General features: G+C 39.7%; 1 long non-coding RNA gene across 2 annotated transcripts in view; it reads right to left on the bottom strand.

Annotated features, from left to right (window-relative positions):
- Nucleotides 1-15,394, bottom strand: part of LOC140734842 (uncharacterized) — a 124,137-nt gene that overhangs the window by 50,492 nt on the left and 58,251 nt on the right. Inside the window, exon 1 of one of the 2 annotated variants that reach the window (XR_012100629.1) lies at nucleotides 2,386-2,488. The exons of the other annotated variant lie outside the window; for it this stretch is intronic. This is a non-coding gene — a long non-coding RNA (uncharacterized lncRNA). Of the gene's footprint in view, nucleotides 1-2,385; nucleotides 2,489-15,394 lie in introns of those variants that run through there. 2 annotated transcript variants of the gene reach the window in all.

The raw sequence follows: 15,394 nt of genomic DNA, 5'->3' as shown, positions 1-15,394 counted from the left end.
AAATTAAAGATGGAAAATGCTAGGAACAGCTTTTTAGTATTTTCCATTTTTATTTCAAATTTCTACAATCTACAGTTTAAATTTTCACTATCTATCGTTTGTAAGGAAACCTTAGGAAAATATTTTGTATAGTTTTACAGATAGGAACTAAAACTGAAACAAGAAAAACTACAATGACTGAAGACTCTTGTAAACTGACTATACAGTTCAGTAGACACTCCAAAATAAAACCAAGTAGCTTAGAGAACAGGCGTGATAAACATAATTTAACTCACAACATACAGGAATCACTGGCCCACAAAAACTCAAAATAGTAAAGGACCATTTGGAATGGCACCAACGAGCTTAAATCCATTTTCTGGGAAAACACACAAGGTGTAAATAAGGGCTACGACAACTCAAAAGTTACCTACTGGAACACCTTGTTCTAAGATAGGGAAATGGAATTGTGGCTGAGTTACTAGATTAGTATCTAGAGTGCACAGAGATATACAGGACCACTGTTCTGGAATGCATGTTCAGAGCAAGTTGAAAATTCTAATTCTGGAGGTAAAGAAAAGCATCTGTAATGAAGACAATAAACTTACCAGATGCTTGTAAGACTTCATCTGGTTCACTAATGCCACGAAGGACAAGAAATCTGATTTATACAGTAATTCCAGAACCCCATCTTCTCTCATTAGGCAATTTGGTGGATGATGTGCTTCTACTATATTTCTGTGGCATTTTTAAAGGTGGCGAGATCAATGTGGGATCAACATCCAGATGGGAAAGGTTTATGACAAAATAAACACATGGATGGCCTGAGACATACAGTATGCCTTATACTATTTACATTGAGCTTCTGTGCACTCTCAGCAAATGGACTTGAACTTCTTACTGCTATCCCAAAATCTCCTTTAATAGAACATGGAGCAGCCACATTGTCTGTTTTTCCAGAAAGTGGATTTAACTTGTTAATAGTACAGCCTCATCTTGAACAGTCATGGGCCAGAGATTCCTGATATGTTACTGGAGACGTTATACATTTTCAAGGCAGCTTTGAGAACATTCTTGAATCTTTTACTTTGTTTATCAGCTACTTTCTCAGAACATGGGCACTCCTCTGAAGTCTGGTTTCAGACACACAGACAACTTTGCTTGCCTATCGATGCTGACTAAATCTAATTAGTGCCTTAAAGCTGGGAATATTCACTTTGGAGAGGGCACTAATGTTGATTCTCATACCTGATATTACATTTGTGGATATTGTGGAGTTTTGGTGAACTCTCCCTAATGTTTTGAGATGCCTGTGGTATAGTCTTTACCTCAGAAGTGTACAAGGCAAAGGTGCCTGCTACCAAGCAGATGTGCACATTTAGAGATCTTGGTCTTTTAACATTTTTTCAAAAGATGAGAAAAAATAACCTATCAACATAATTAACAAAAGCTAAACTATTAACATAATCCTGAACTGAATCAATGTCTGGGATGGAAATTGCAAGGCTACTGACCGCATGACCCTGCAATAGATTATGAGGACCGCTGCGAGAAGCATCTCATCCTTTACCCCAAACCAGAACATATACCAAAAGCTCTGTGTTCACAGAGCCTTCAATATTGTCAAGGAACCCTCCCATCTGTCCCACAATCTCCTTGACCTACTACTGTTCAGAATCAGAATCAGGTTTATTATCACCAATTTGTTAACATAGCAGCAGCAGTTCAATGCAATACATAATCTAGCAGAGAAAAAAAATAATAATAATAAATAAACAAGTAGATCAGTTACAGTATACATATATTGAATAGATTTTTTTAAAGTGCAAAAACAGAAATACTTTATATTTAAAAAAGTGAGGTAATGTCCAAGGGTTCAATGTCTATTTAGGAATCGGATGGCAGAGGAGAAGAAGCTGTTCCTGAATCACTGAGTGTGTGCCTTCAGGCTTCCATTCCTCCTACCTGATGGTAACAGTGAGAAAAGGTCATGCCCTGAGTGCTGGAGGTCCTTAATAATGGATGCTGCCTTTCTGAGACACCTCTCTCTGAAGATGTCCTGGGTACTTTGTAGGCTGGTACCCAAGATGGAGCAGACTAAATTTACAACCCACTGCAGCTTCTTTCAGTCCTGTGAAGTAGCCCTTCCATACCAGATAGTGATGCAGCCTGTCAAAATGCTCTCCACGGTACAACTATAGAAGTTTTTGAGTGTATTTGTTGATATGCCAAATCTCTTCAAACTCCTAATAACGTATAGCTGCTATCTTGCCGCCTTCATAACTACATCGATATGTTGGGACCAGGTTAGATCCTCAGAGATATTGACACCCAGGAACTTGAAACTGCTCACTCTCTCCACTTCTGATCCCTCTATGAGGATTGGTATGTGTTCCTTTGTCTTACCCTTCCTGAAGTCCACAATCAGCTCTTTCGTCTTACTGACGTTGAGTGCCAGGTTGTTGCTGCAGCACCACTCCACTAGTTGGTATATCTCACTCCTGTACGCCCTCTCGTCATCACCTGAGATTCTATCAACAATGATTGTATCATCAGCAAATTTATAAATGGTATTTGAGCTGTGCCTAGCCACACAGTCATGTGTGTATATAGAGAGTAGAGCTGTGGGCTAAGCATACACCCCTGAGGTGCACCAGTGTTGATCATCGGTGAGGAGGATATATTATCACCAATCCACACAGGTTGTAGTCTTCCAGTTAGGAAGTTGAGGATACAGTTGCAGAGGGAGGTACAGAAGTTTCCCAGTATAAGCATCACAGCATAAGAGCAAGAACTGTTAGGCTGGGTAACAGCTTCTACCCCCAGGCTGTGAGACCCCTACCACTTAATACACACTATTCATATGTAGGGCTCTCAGTACCATTAACTGTGGTGTTAACTGTTCAGGCTAACAAAATGGCATCTCTGTAATGTTACTTAATGCTGTAATGGGTTTCTGTAGCTGGAATGTTTGGGTTATAACTGCAGATAAGGGGGGAACTAACCAATGGAGAATTGTTATGCTATCTTGTATGTGTGAGCTGAGCGGGAGTTTGCAGTCTTTTTCGGGAGGCGAGCGAGGAAGACGGACGTGTGAGGAGCGGACAGCGGATACTGGAAGTCGGCAGTTTGGACAGTGGCTGAAGGCTCGGAAGGTCATTGTGGATGGAACCGGAGGTGTGAGCTCCAACGTATTAAAATATTATGTGCACAAACTGATAAACTTACTGATTTGGCACCTTTAGGTTATCTGTTTCTACTAACCTATCACTAAGAAATAACTATGAAGTTGTAATTATTTACTCGCCTTTGGTGTGTTGTCTGGTATTTGTGTTGCGAGTGTGTACTGGGGGGGGGGAATTACACCGTATTTACACTGAAGTATTGCACTGTTGGCGGGGCGACAGCAGTTCACCCTAGGCGAACAGGGGTAAATTGGGGGCACAGACATTACACATAGATAGATAGATACTTAATTGATCCCAAAGGAAATACAGTGTCACAGTAGCATTACAAGTGCACAGATATAAATATTAGGAAAAAAAAGTAGAAAGAATAAAATAAGTTACCACAAACAGTCTAATAGGAGGGGGGGGGGGGTTCATCACTTCCCCAGCTATAGGTTGACTCATTATAGAGCCTATTGGCAGAGGGTAAGAATTACCTCATATAGTGCTCTTTGGAGCAGTGCAGTTGCCTTAGTCTATTACTAAAAGTGCTCCTTTGTTCAGCCAAGGTGGCATGTGGAGGGTGAGACACATTGTCCAGAATTGCCAGGATAGGGTCCTTTGTTCTACTACAGCCTCCAGTGTGTCCAGTTTGACTCCCATAACAGAGCCAGCCTTTCTAATCAGTTTATTAAGCCTGTTGGCATCACCCGTGTTGCTGCCATTGCCCCAGTACACCACCACATAGAAGATTGTACTGGCAACAACAGACTGGTAGAACATGGGAAGAAGAGGCCTGCATACTCCAAAGGACCTCAGTCTCCTCAGGAAGCAGAAGTGACTCTGGCCCTTCTTGTACACAGCCTCTGTGTTAGTGCTCCACTCAAGTCTGTCATCCAGGTGCACCTCCAGGTACTTATAGGTCCTCACAACAGCCACATCTTCTCTATCAATAGTAACAGTGAGTAATATAGGCTTAGTCTTTCTAAAATCCATCACCATCTCCTTTGTCTTACTAATGCTGAGTTGCAGATGATTCAGTTTGCATTATTTGACAAAGTTCTCCACCTGGACCCTGTATTCATCTGTCCGTCCTCCCTTTGTACACCCAACTAATGCTGAGTCATCAGAGAATTCCTGCAGATGACGTGACTAGGTATTGTATCTAAAGTCTGAGGTATACAGGGTAAACAGGAAGGGTGCCAATGGGCCCCCAGTGCTGCTTATAGTCACGTCTGACACCCAGCTCTGAAGCCACATATACTGTGGTCTGCCAGTCAGGTAGTCCATTAACCAAGATACAATGGAAGTGCCAATTTGCATTGAATGGAGCTTTTCCACCAGCAATGAGGACTTTTTGGTATTGAAGACACTTGTATATTTAACTATATATTGTATATGCACTTTATGTCAACTTGTACATCTAAAGAATTCTTTAATTATCTGTTATTATTTTATGTGCTGTATGTGATATATGTACTGTGTTTTGCACCTTGGTCCCTGAAAAATGTTGTTTTGTTTAGTAGTATACGTGTGTATGGTTGAATAACAATACACTTGACCTTGAACTTGACCCTCACTTGATCTTTGAAATGGCACAGCAATTAGAAAGTTTTCAGCCGTAGCAAGAATATCTGAGCCATGTGCACAGCCTTGCCTGAGCCTGCCATGGAGAGAAGAATCCATCCTTATCTAGAAGAATGTCTGACCTAGACTTTGGGGCTGCTGACCAAGAAAGCAGTGGATTTCTTGCCAGGACATTTCAAGGGTCAGTTAAGAGTCTAGATCTAGTGGTGCAATCAAGAACCACAGGAAGTTTCAGAATAAGAAGTCACTACTTAGGATAGGAATGAAGAGAAATTGTGGAATTCTGCACTTAGGAAGCAATGGAAACAGGTCATTGACAATGTTAAGGTTAAAATAGGTGGAGTTTTGGACTATGAGGAAGAAGAGGGAAAGTAGATTGGAAACCATAAGTCAGATCACCATACTCTTGATGAAAAGTGAACCAATCCTGAGGAGGTCATTACTCCTGCTCTATTTTTTATGTTCAGAAGATAAACATACTGAACTTGCTGGTGACACTTACAATTTTAATAACATAGATTTGAGGATTTAAAAAAATATAACAGTTACTTTACAAGCACATAAATAATTATATGCAGACATCACATGACTAAAGCTTTATCAAAATTAAGCTCCATGCCTCACCGTAATCTATTTGGTAACATGATTGTGTTTTTGATTGCCTGTGTTCTTGGCATCTACCTTAAAGTCCTAGACAGATTGGAGACAAGATTTTAAAAAAAAGACTAAAACTCAAACCTACAGCCAAGGATCAGAGACTGTTGTTTTTTTTCCTGACTCCACAGGAGTATATATTTATGTGGAAAATATATTCCTGTTTCTAACAGCAGTGGTTTTTCAGGCTGATGCAAGACCACTTGAGGAGCTATTTAGTTCAGAGGTCCTGAAAAAAAATTAAGTCTGTCGTTTACACTTTCAGGAGACATGGTGCCGGATTCAGACTGACCCCATTTATAGCTGTGCAGCTGTTTATGCCAATATACCTGTACCCATTATATGGCAGTCACACAGGATATGGATCCCTGAAATTGTGCAACGTGCACCACAATCTCAGCCATAAAACAGATTCAAATAAGTCCAGTTTCAGTCCTCTTTCAAGAGAGGATCAGTCATCTTGAGGATATGAAGCTATTATAATTTGTCTAAAGTTTTAGTATGATCAATTATACCCATTTCCATTGAACACACTAAAGAGTTATTTCCAGCAGGTGTCACTCTCACAGCTGTAATAATCAATGATGTCATTTGGGTCAAAGGTTTGAAAGCCCATTTAAAACAAAGAAAACTTACACTGAAATGTTCTGTATATTGGCTTCCTGTTACTTTTCTCTTGGTAGCATTTACATGCAATGTATTATAATCTGTTTTAAGCTTAAATTCTGATATATTAATATCAATGTCTATAAACAGATGGTTGTGACCAATCACGTGATTAACAACAGCTGAATGCTCAAACTATGTGTTCCTTAAATATCTAAATTCTATAAACAGCTGAAATGTCTGCCTTTGTTTAGGAATGCAATAGATTCTGCAACAATTCTATTTTAAAAAATACTGCTACAAAGTCTTGTCAAACAATGGGGAAGAGCAGTTTCTGTAGTTATGCACCCATGCTTTCAACATGTACATGGGCAATTAGCTCAATACCCTTCTCCTAGCTTTTCTCTTTACAGTTGCAAACAGACTAGTCACACGTTCAGATTTCTGATTTCATTTCAAGTTTTTAGTGTTGGTGATTTAATTTTCAGTTGCCAAAAGCTGAGTTGAAATAGCTTAAAATCGAATTCCAAAAATTAACACATATAGTCACAAGAATAGATGCAAAAGCAAGCAGAAATGCTTAACAAAACCCACAAAACCTTTAGGAAAAATGGTCTTTCAGATTTGGGCAAGGACTTAAACTATTAGCATGAAGACAATGGAAATGTGCCCTGATGTTAGGTAAAAATTATGTCACTAAAGTGACTATCATTATGGTCTTTGCAACTTTAAAAAGCAATTGGAAATAAGAATACAATTCATCAAATTTTTGGTCACTTTCATGACAAAAAGGAAGTTTGCATACCATGTACATAATAAAATAACCATTATTCTCATTTCTTTGACATTCTATTTAACATAATATTTTTTAAAGTTCATAGTTGTTAATTTATACATCTGAGTACCTAGGATATGGCTTTTTTTTTAAAATGATCCACATACAGTATCTATTTGTTGTTCACTCCAATAAACCTACAAATCAAAACTTAGCCCAAATTAAAATCACATTGCCATTGGTTACACCAATAGCCTGATCCTAAACCTGACTACTGTAAGGACATTGGAAACGGACCAAAATGCCTAATGCAATTTATACTGAATGGTCTTGGGTTATCACTTGCAGTATTTTATCATAGCCTGAAGCTCATGGTTCCATAATGAGCAACATTATCCCAGATAAAATGAAATAATGGTATTGATTTTAAGAACGTTCAATGCAGTAATATAATGGGTGTTAGAAATTCAGTACAATCTGTAATGGGTCTTTGGTGCTTCACAAACCTGAGAGAATCCTGCTTTTCTACTGTTCTTTATACTTGTACAACAAAAAGTCAGAACAAACTAAATGGAATCAGACATGGTCTGTAGGATCCTCCTCGTAGATGTGATAGGATTTGCTGTACTGAGTGAACAGCAGCCAACACAATAGAGATGTAGCACTTTAATGAAAGGCGCTCCTGGCAGTTGTTCGGTGTAATATTAGCAACACACCAAATGCACGTTTGCCAGTGCTGACACACGCTCGCCATTTGTTTGCTTGTTGCAGGTCCATTTAAACATTTTGACACCAAGTAGCAGCTGTTGTGATTTAAAGTCTGTTTTTCAGCCTGGCTAGATCCAGCCATACGACTGGTATTTTGTTTCACACAGCAGCCGTTTCTGATCATCCAAAACACCACGTAGTGTGTTCATATCTGTACTTATGGTGCTTGGGTAGTTCACGTTTATCCTTACAATGTTTATGAATTTTGCTTTCTTAATATTTCCATGCAATGCACAGTGATACAGAGAGAGGGCAATATTAGCAGTAATGAATGAATGCAGATAAAGCTCAAAATGGAAACAAACAACTCTCTCTTGTAGATTTTTTTTAAAATCAAGGGGAATAAACTGTCAACATTTTGGGCTGAACTGTTAATTATTTATTTCCCTCCATAGATGCTGCCTGAATAAATAAACTATAACATTTTGTCTTATTCTCACTATTTTGAATGCAAATTGATTATCTCCATATTTGGTGGCATCCGTCCGTCTCGAGAGACCATGGATCTGCGCCTGGAGTTTCCAGGGCACAGCCCTGGGCAGGGTTGTATGGGAGACTGGCAGTTGCCCAAGCTGCAGGCCTTCCCCTCTCCACGCCACCGATGTTGTCCAAGAGAAGGGCACTAGGACACATGCAGCTTGACACTGGTGACGTCGCAGAGCAATGTGTTGTTAAGTGCCTTGCTCAAGGACACAAACACGCTGCCTCAGCTGAGGCTCGAACCAGTGACCTTCAGGTTACTAGTCTGATGCCTTGCCCACTAGGCCACGTGCCAACACTATCTCCATATACTCCTATGCAAAAAATGCATTGCATATAAAATCCAGAAAGTGATTCTTGAGAGAATAGCAGGTAATGTACAAATCTGTGTAGGGAACAATACACAAAATGTTTCTCCGTGTTATAAACAAAGTGCAAATAGTGAGAAATTTAGTGCTGATATTATTGTTTATAATACAGAAAATTTGAAAATAGTTACTTGTCTTGACTGAAAGTCTGAATCTTGATATTTAAAATACATTGAAGCATTTTTTGGAATCCTATAGAATCAGAATCATGGTTTCTGATTCATGAAATTTGTTGTTCTGCAGTAGCAGAACAGTACAGTGCAAGACAAAAATTGCTACAAATTACAAGTTAGTTAAATAGTACTAAGGACGAATAATGAGGTTATGGTCCTAGTCTTTAATGATGGATACTGCCTTCTTCAGGCATTGAGTCTTGAAAATGTTCTTTATACTGAGGACAGCCTGTGATGGAATTGGCTGAGAGTACAACCCTCTGCAGCTACTTGCAATCCTGTGCATTCGAGGCTGCATACTAGGCTGTGATGCAACTACTCAGAATGCTTTCCATCGTACATCTGTAGAAATTTGGTAATATACCAAAACTCCTCAAACTCCTAATGAAATAGAGCTGCTGGAGTACCTTCTTTATGATTGCATCAACATGTTGAGCCCAAGATTGATATTCTGAGATGTTAATATCCAGGAACCTGAAACGGCTCATATCTTACACTCCTGACCCGCCAATGGTTCCAGAAGACTGGAAAATTGCAAAAGTCACTCTTCAAAAAGGGAGAGAGGCAGAAAAAAAGGAAACGATAAGCTAGTGAGTCTGATCTCAGTAGTTGGGGAAGATGTTAGAGTCAAGGGAAAATCTTGTCTGACAAATCTGTTGGAATTTTTTTTTAAGTATCAAGCAGGATAGACAAAGGAGAATCAGTTGATACTGTGTACTTGGAATTTCAGAAGGCCTTTGAAAAGGTGCCACACATAAGCCTAGGGTATTACAGGAAAGATTCTAGTGTGGATAAAGCAGAAGCTGATTGGCAGGAGGCAAAGAGTGGGAATAAATGGAGCCTTATCTGACCGGCTCCTGGTGATTAGCAGTGGTCCACAGGGGTCTGTGTTGGGACCAATTCTTTTTACATTACATGTCAATGATTTGCATGATGGAATTGATGGCTTTGTTGCAAAGTTTGCAGATGATATGAAGATAGTTGGAAGGGCAGATAGAGTTGAGGAAGTAGAGAAGCTACAGAAGGACTTAGATTAGGAGAATGAGCAAAGAAGTGGCAGATGGAATACAGTGTCAGGATGTGTACAGTCATGCACTTTGCCACAAGAAGTGAAAGAATTTACTATTTTCTAAATGGAGAGAAAATACAAAAAACTGAGATGCAAAGGGACTTGGGAGCCCTTGTGCAAAATTCCCCAAAGGTTAATTTGCAGGTTGAATCTGTGGGGAGGAAGGCAAATGCAATGTTAGTATTCCCTTCAAGAGGTCTAGAATATAAAAGCAAAGGTGTAATGTTGAAAATTTATAAAGCACTGGTGAGGCCTCACTTGGTGTATTGTGAACAGGTTTGGGCCCCTTATCTTATGGAGGATGTGCTGAAACTGGAGAGGGTTCAAAGGAGGTTCACGAAAATGATTCCAGGATTGAATAGCTTGTCATATGAAGAACATCTGATAGCCTGTACTCACTAGAATTCAGAAGAATGAGGGGTGACTTCATTGAAACCTATTGAATGGTGAAAGGCCTTAGATAGAGTGAATGTGGAGAGGATGTTTCCCATGGTGGGAGAGTCTAAGACCAGAGGACACATCCTCAGTATAGAGGAACATCCTTTTAGAATGGAGATGAGGAGGCATTTATTTAGCCAGAAGATGGTGAATCTGTGAAATTCTTTGCCACAGGCAGCTGTGGAGGCCAAGTCTTTATGTATATTTAAGGCAAAGATTGATAGATTCTTGGATCAGCCATGATGAAATGATGGAGCAGATTCAATGGGCCAAATGACCTAATTCTACTCCTATATCTTACGGTTTTATCATCTAATGATGACTTGTGTGTTCTCCAGACTACTTCTTCCTGAAGTCCACAATCAATTCTTTGGTCTTACTGATGTTGAGTGCAAGATTGTTATTGCAACACCATTCATCCAACCCATCTATCTCACTCCTGTACACCTCCTCATCACCACGAGATTCTGCTAACAACAGTGGTGTCACTGGCGAATTTATAAGGATGAATGTCTATAGTCATGAGTGTAGGGAGAGTAGAGCAGTGGGCTAAGCACACATCCTTGAGGTATATCTATGTTGATTGTCAGCGAGAATCAACACTGTACCAATCCATACTGAATGGGGTCCCCTGAAAAGAAAGTCAAGGATTCAGTTGCAGAGGGAGGTACAAAGGCTTAGAGTTTGAAGCTTGTTAATCAGTAATGAGGGGGTGATGGCGTTGAACACTGAGCTGTAATCAATAAACAGCCTGATGTATGTTTCACTGCTATCTCGGTGCTCCAAAGTTGAGAACAGAGCCAGTGAGATTAAGTTTGTTGTAGACTTGAATGTGGCAGTAGGCAAAATGTACTTGCTCAGGCAGAAGTTAATTCTACACATAACGAAACCCCCAAAGCACTTCATCATAGCAGATCTGAGTATGTGTTCAATCTGCTTTCCATACAAACTATTCATGGTTTCATTGATTTCCAGCACGGACCGTTAAATCTCCAAATATTTTTTCATGATTTTCAGCAAGTGTGGCTATTCAAACTATGTCTGGGAGTTGTGTTTGTAAATCCACCCTTCCCTTCAACTTCTCTTGCCAATGTTAGAGAAGGCCTGGCACTACAAAGTCAGGAAACCAAAACTGGAACTTTGAAAGTAAATATAGATTTGAACCTTTTTAGATTGAGTAAATCTAAACATATTGGGTTTGTTTATTTTTGCAATTTCTATTTATGACACGGGGACATTTTTGTGTTCTGTTCCTTACACAGATTTGTACACTACCTTACTCTCTCTCTCTCAAGAATCCTATTGTGGATTTTATACGCACCATGTAAACCCAAGGATCAGCATGGCATCTGCATTGCTACATTTCGTCTGGAGTAAATGAACAATTAAACTCACAGACATTATTTAATCTTCCCTTTCAAACTCCACTCCAACCATCCACTAAACAACACTAATGGACAAAATACATATTTATTCTTTCACATTGGTAGACTTATCCTTATCACCCAAGTTCCATATGCTAACTTTACTCACAAGCAAATTCCCAAAATACTTTAACGGGGAATGAACATTTGCATACCATCTTAAAGTACCTCCATACCAACATCTCAATGTCAGAAATGTTACAGGATTTAGGCTGGTCTGTACTCAAACTTGAAACTCCTATTATCATAATTGTTCTAGAAACATAGAAAATCTACAGCACAATACAGGCCCTTCAGCCCACAAATTTGTGCCGAACACGTCCCTACCTTAGAAATTTCTAGGCTTACCCATAGCCCTCTATTTTACTAAGCTCCATGTACCTATCTAAAAGCCTCTTAAAAGACCCTATCATATCCGCCTCCACCACCGTTGTCGCCTCCCACAGTAGCCTGAGGTATATTTCATCCGGTCCTGGAAACTTATCCAACTTGATGCTTTCCAAAAGCTCTAGCACATCCTCTTTCTTATTATCTACATGCTCAAGCTTTTCAGTCTGCTGCAAGTCATCACTACAATCACTAAGATCCTTTTCCATAGTGAATGCTGAAGTATACATTAAGTACCTCTGCTATTTCCTCCAGTTCCATACACACTTTCCCACTGTCACATTTGATAGGTCCTATTCTTTCACGTCTTATCCTCTTGCTCTTCACATACTTGTAGAACGCCTTGGGGTTTTCTTTAATTCTGCCTGTCAAGGCCTTCTCATGGCCCCTTCTGGCTCTCCTAATTTCCTTCTCAAGTTCCTTCCTAGTAGCCTTATAATCTTCTGGATCTCTAACATTACCTAGCTCTCTGAACGTTTTGCAAGCTTTTCTTTTCTTCTTGACTAGATTTATTACAGCCTTTGTACACCATGATTCCTGTACCCTACCATAACTTCCCTGTCTCATTGGAATATACCTATACAGAGCTCTACACAAATATCCCCTGGATATTTGCCACATTTCTCCCGTACTTTTCCCTGAGAACATCTGTTTCCAATTTAAGCCTCCAATTTCCTGCCTGATAGCCTCATAATTCCCCTTACTCCAATTAAACACTTTTCTAACTTGTCTGTTCCTATCTCTCTCCAATGCTATTGTAAAGGAGATAGAATTATGATCACCATCTCCAAAATGCTCTCCCACTGAGAGATCTGACACCTGACCAGGTTTATTTCCCAATACCAAATCAAGTACAGCCTCTCCTCTTGTAGGCTTATCTACATATTGTATCAAGAAACCTTCCTGAACACAACTAACAAACTCCACCCCATCTAAACACCTCGCTCTAGGGGTTCTAGCAAATTGTTCTAACAAAACAATATCCTAAAATACTTTTTTTCCAATCAGTGTACCATAGATCCAGGCTGGAGGCTCTTATCCATACCATTCAAACTTACAAAAATATTGACAAGTTCAAAACGAAAAATGCTAAAATCCCTCAACAGTCGGATGCTCTGTGGGAAACAAGGAAATGTCATCTCCTAAAAACATTGATCCTCTTTATTCACAAATATCATCTGAGTTGCTGAATATCACCAGTATTTTCTCATTTCAGATTTCCAGCACCCTCATTAGGCTGAATCACATTAATTTTAAGCTGTGCAATTTTCAAAGCACTGTGGTGTTCTGTCCCAAGGAGTATCAATATTGTGAGCTGTTGAAATCATATGTACTCGTTTAGTAATTACATTTTATTATACATACAACACAAATGCTAGTACATACTTCAATAACATTAGACCTTGTCTCACCAAGTTAAAAGGACACCTGATATTGAGATTGATTATCAAGCCTGTGTCAGAGTATAGGTTGAACCACAAGTATCAGTTTTGTGATTTCTGTCTAACAAGGTGGGAGGGATGAAGGTGCTCCATTTTCAGGCAAGGCAGCTCACTACATATGCCTCCACTGTGTCTGGGCCAATCATTCAACTCTGAAGTGTCAAGAATCCAAAATATCTGCATCAATTGCATCTGCTCACAGTTCTTGACTATTGATTATGGAGGTCCATAATCAGGAGTGCTATTCATTCTTCTTCAACGTGATTTGAGTGTCACTGGCAGAGCCATTGAGCTGTAAAGCATAGAAACTAGCCCATCTGCCTAACTTGTCTATACCAACCATCACCCCCAACCATGATATTCCTATTTTTCTACATCAGATTATATTCAATTGCCTGTCCAAATGCCTTTTAAACATTACAACTGTATCTGCCTCTACCACCTCCTCCATCAGCTCATTCCATCACCCTCTATGTGAAAACCTTGCTCCTCAGATCTCCTTTAAATTTCTCTACTTAAACTATGACTATCTGCCTGATCTACATCTTTCAATCTTTTAAACCTCTGAAAGGTCACCCTTTATTTTCTTGTGAGAATAAACCTATCTTATTCAATTTTTCCCATGCAGCTAAAACCCTCTGTTCCAGGCAATATCTTGGAAAGTCTCTTGCGCACTCATTCTAATGCTACCCCATCCTTCCTGCAGTATGTTAACCAGAATTTTACATGATACTCCAAGTGCAGTCTGTCCAGTGTCTTCTAAAACTGCAACATGTTGTCTCAACTCTTTCATTTACTGCCTCAGCTTGTAAAAACAAAATGTTAAAAGCCTTTTTCACTACCCTGTGCACCTGTGTTGCTATCTTCAAGGAGGTAAGGGACTTGCACCAAGGACTCTCTGTGCAACAATACACCTAAGATCTCTTCCATTTCCTCTATATGTCCTACCAGTATCTGACATCCCAAAATGCATTTAGCAAACACTTGTCTAATTAAATTCCACCTGCTAGCACTTCACCCAACTTTACAGCTGATTTTGCTCCTTCTGACAAAGCTCAGTGTCCCTTTTAAATCTTGCCCCTCTCACCTTAAGTTTGATTCACTTGCTTTGGGGAACTAGTCCATGTAATTTTACCCTATCTACGTGCAGTCTTTCGCTATAACTCAGGTGTCAAGATATAGAGTTATAGAACACTACAGCCCAGAAACAGGCCCTTTGGCTGATCTAGTTCATGCCAAACTATTTATCTGACTAGTCCCATCGACATGCACATGGACCAGAGCCTTCTATATCCCTCCCATCCATGCACCTATCCAAGTTTCTCTTAAACTTTGAAAGCGAACCCGCATCCACCACTCCTACTAGTAGTTTGTTACATACTCTCAAGATCCTCTGAGTGAAAAAAATTCTTCTCATGTTCCCCTTAAACTTTTTGCTTTTCACCCTTCACCCATTTCCTCTACTTCTAGTCTTGCCCAACCTCAGTGGAAAAAGCCTGCTTTGCACTTACCTATCTAAACCCCGAATGGTTTTCTATACCTCTAACAAATCTCCCCTCTAAGGAATAAACCTATTCAACCTTTCTCTATAACTCAAGTATTCAGGTCCTGTCAAGATCCTTGTAAATTTTCTCTGCACTCTTTCAATCTTATTCACAACTTTCCTATACGTAGGTGACCACAACTGCACACAATACTCCAGATTAGGCCTTGCCAACATCCTACACAACTTCAAAATAACATCCCAACTCCTGTATACAATGCATTGATTTATGAAAACCAATGTGCCAAAAGCTTTCTTTAGAACCCAGCCAGCTGTGATGCCACTTTCAAGGGATTACAGATCTGTAATCCCAGATCTCCCTATTCTACCACATTCCTCAGTACCCTATCACCATAAGTCCGACCCTGGTTTGTTCTCCAAAGTGCAAACCTCACACTTCCATCTATTTTTCAGCCCATTTTTCTGACCATTTTTCCAGCTGGTCCAGATCTTACTGCAAGCTTTGCAGTCAACTACACTCCCAATCATCTGCAAATTTTCTAATCCCGTTCACCACATTATCATCCAGATCAT

The sequence above is a fragment of the Hemitrygon akajei genome, chromosome 10, assembly GCF_048418815.1.
Source record: "Hemitrygon akajei chromosome 10, sHemAka1.3, whole genome shotgun sequence".
NCBI lineage: Eukaryota > Metazoa > Chordata > Chondrichthyes > Myliobatiformes > Dasyatidae > Hemitrygon > Hemitrygon akajei.
The sequence above is the reverse complement of the archived record's forward strand: the minus strand, read 5'-3'. Positions and strand labels throughout refer to the sequence as shown.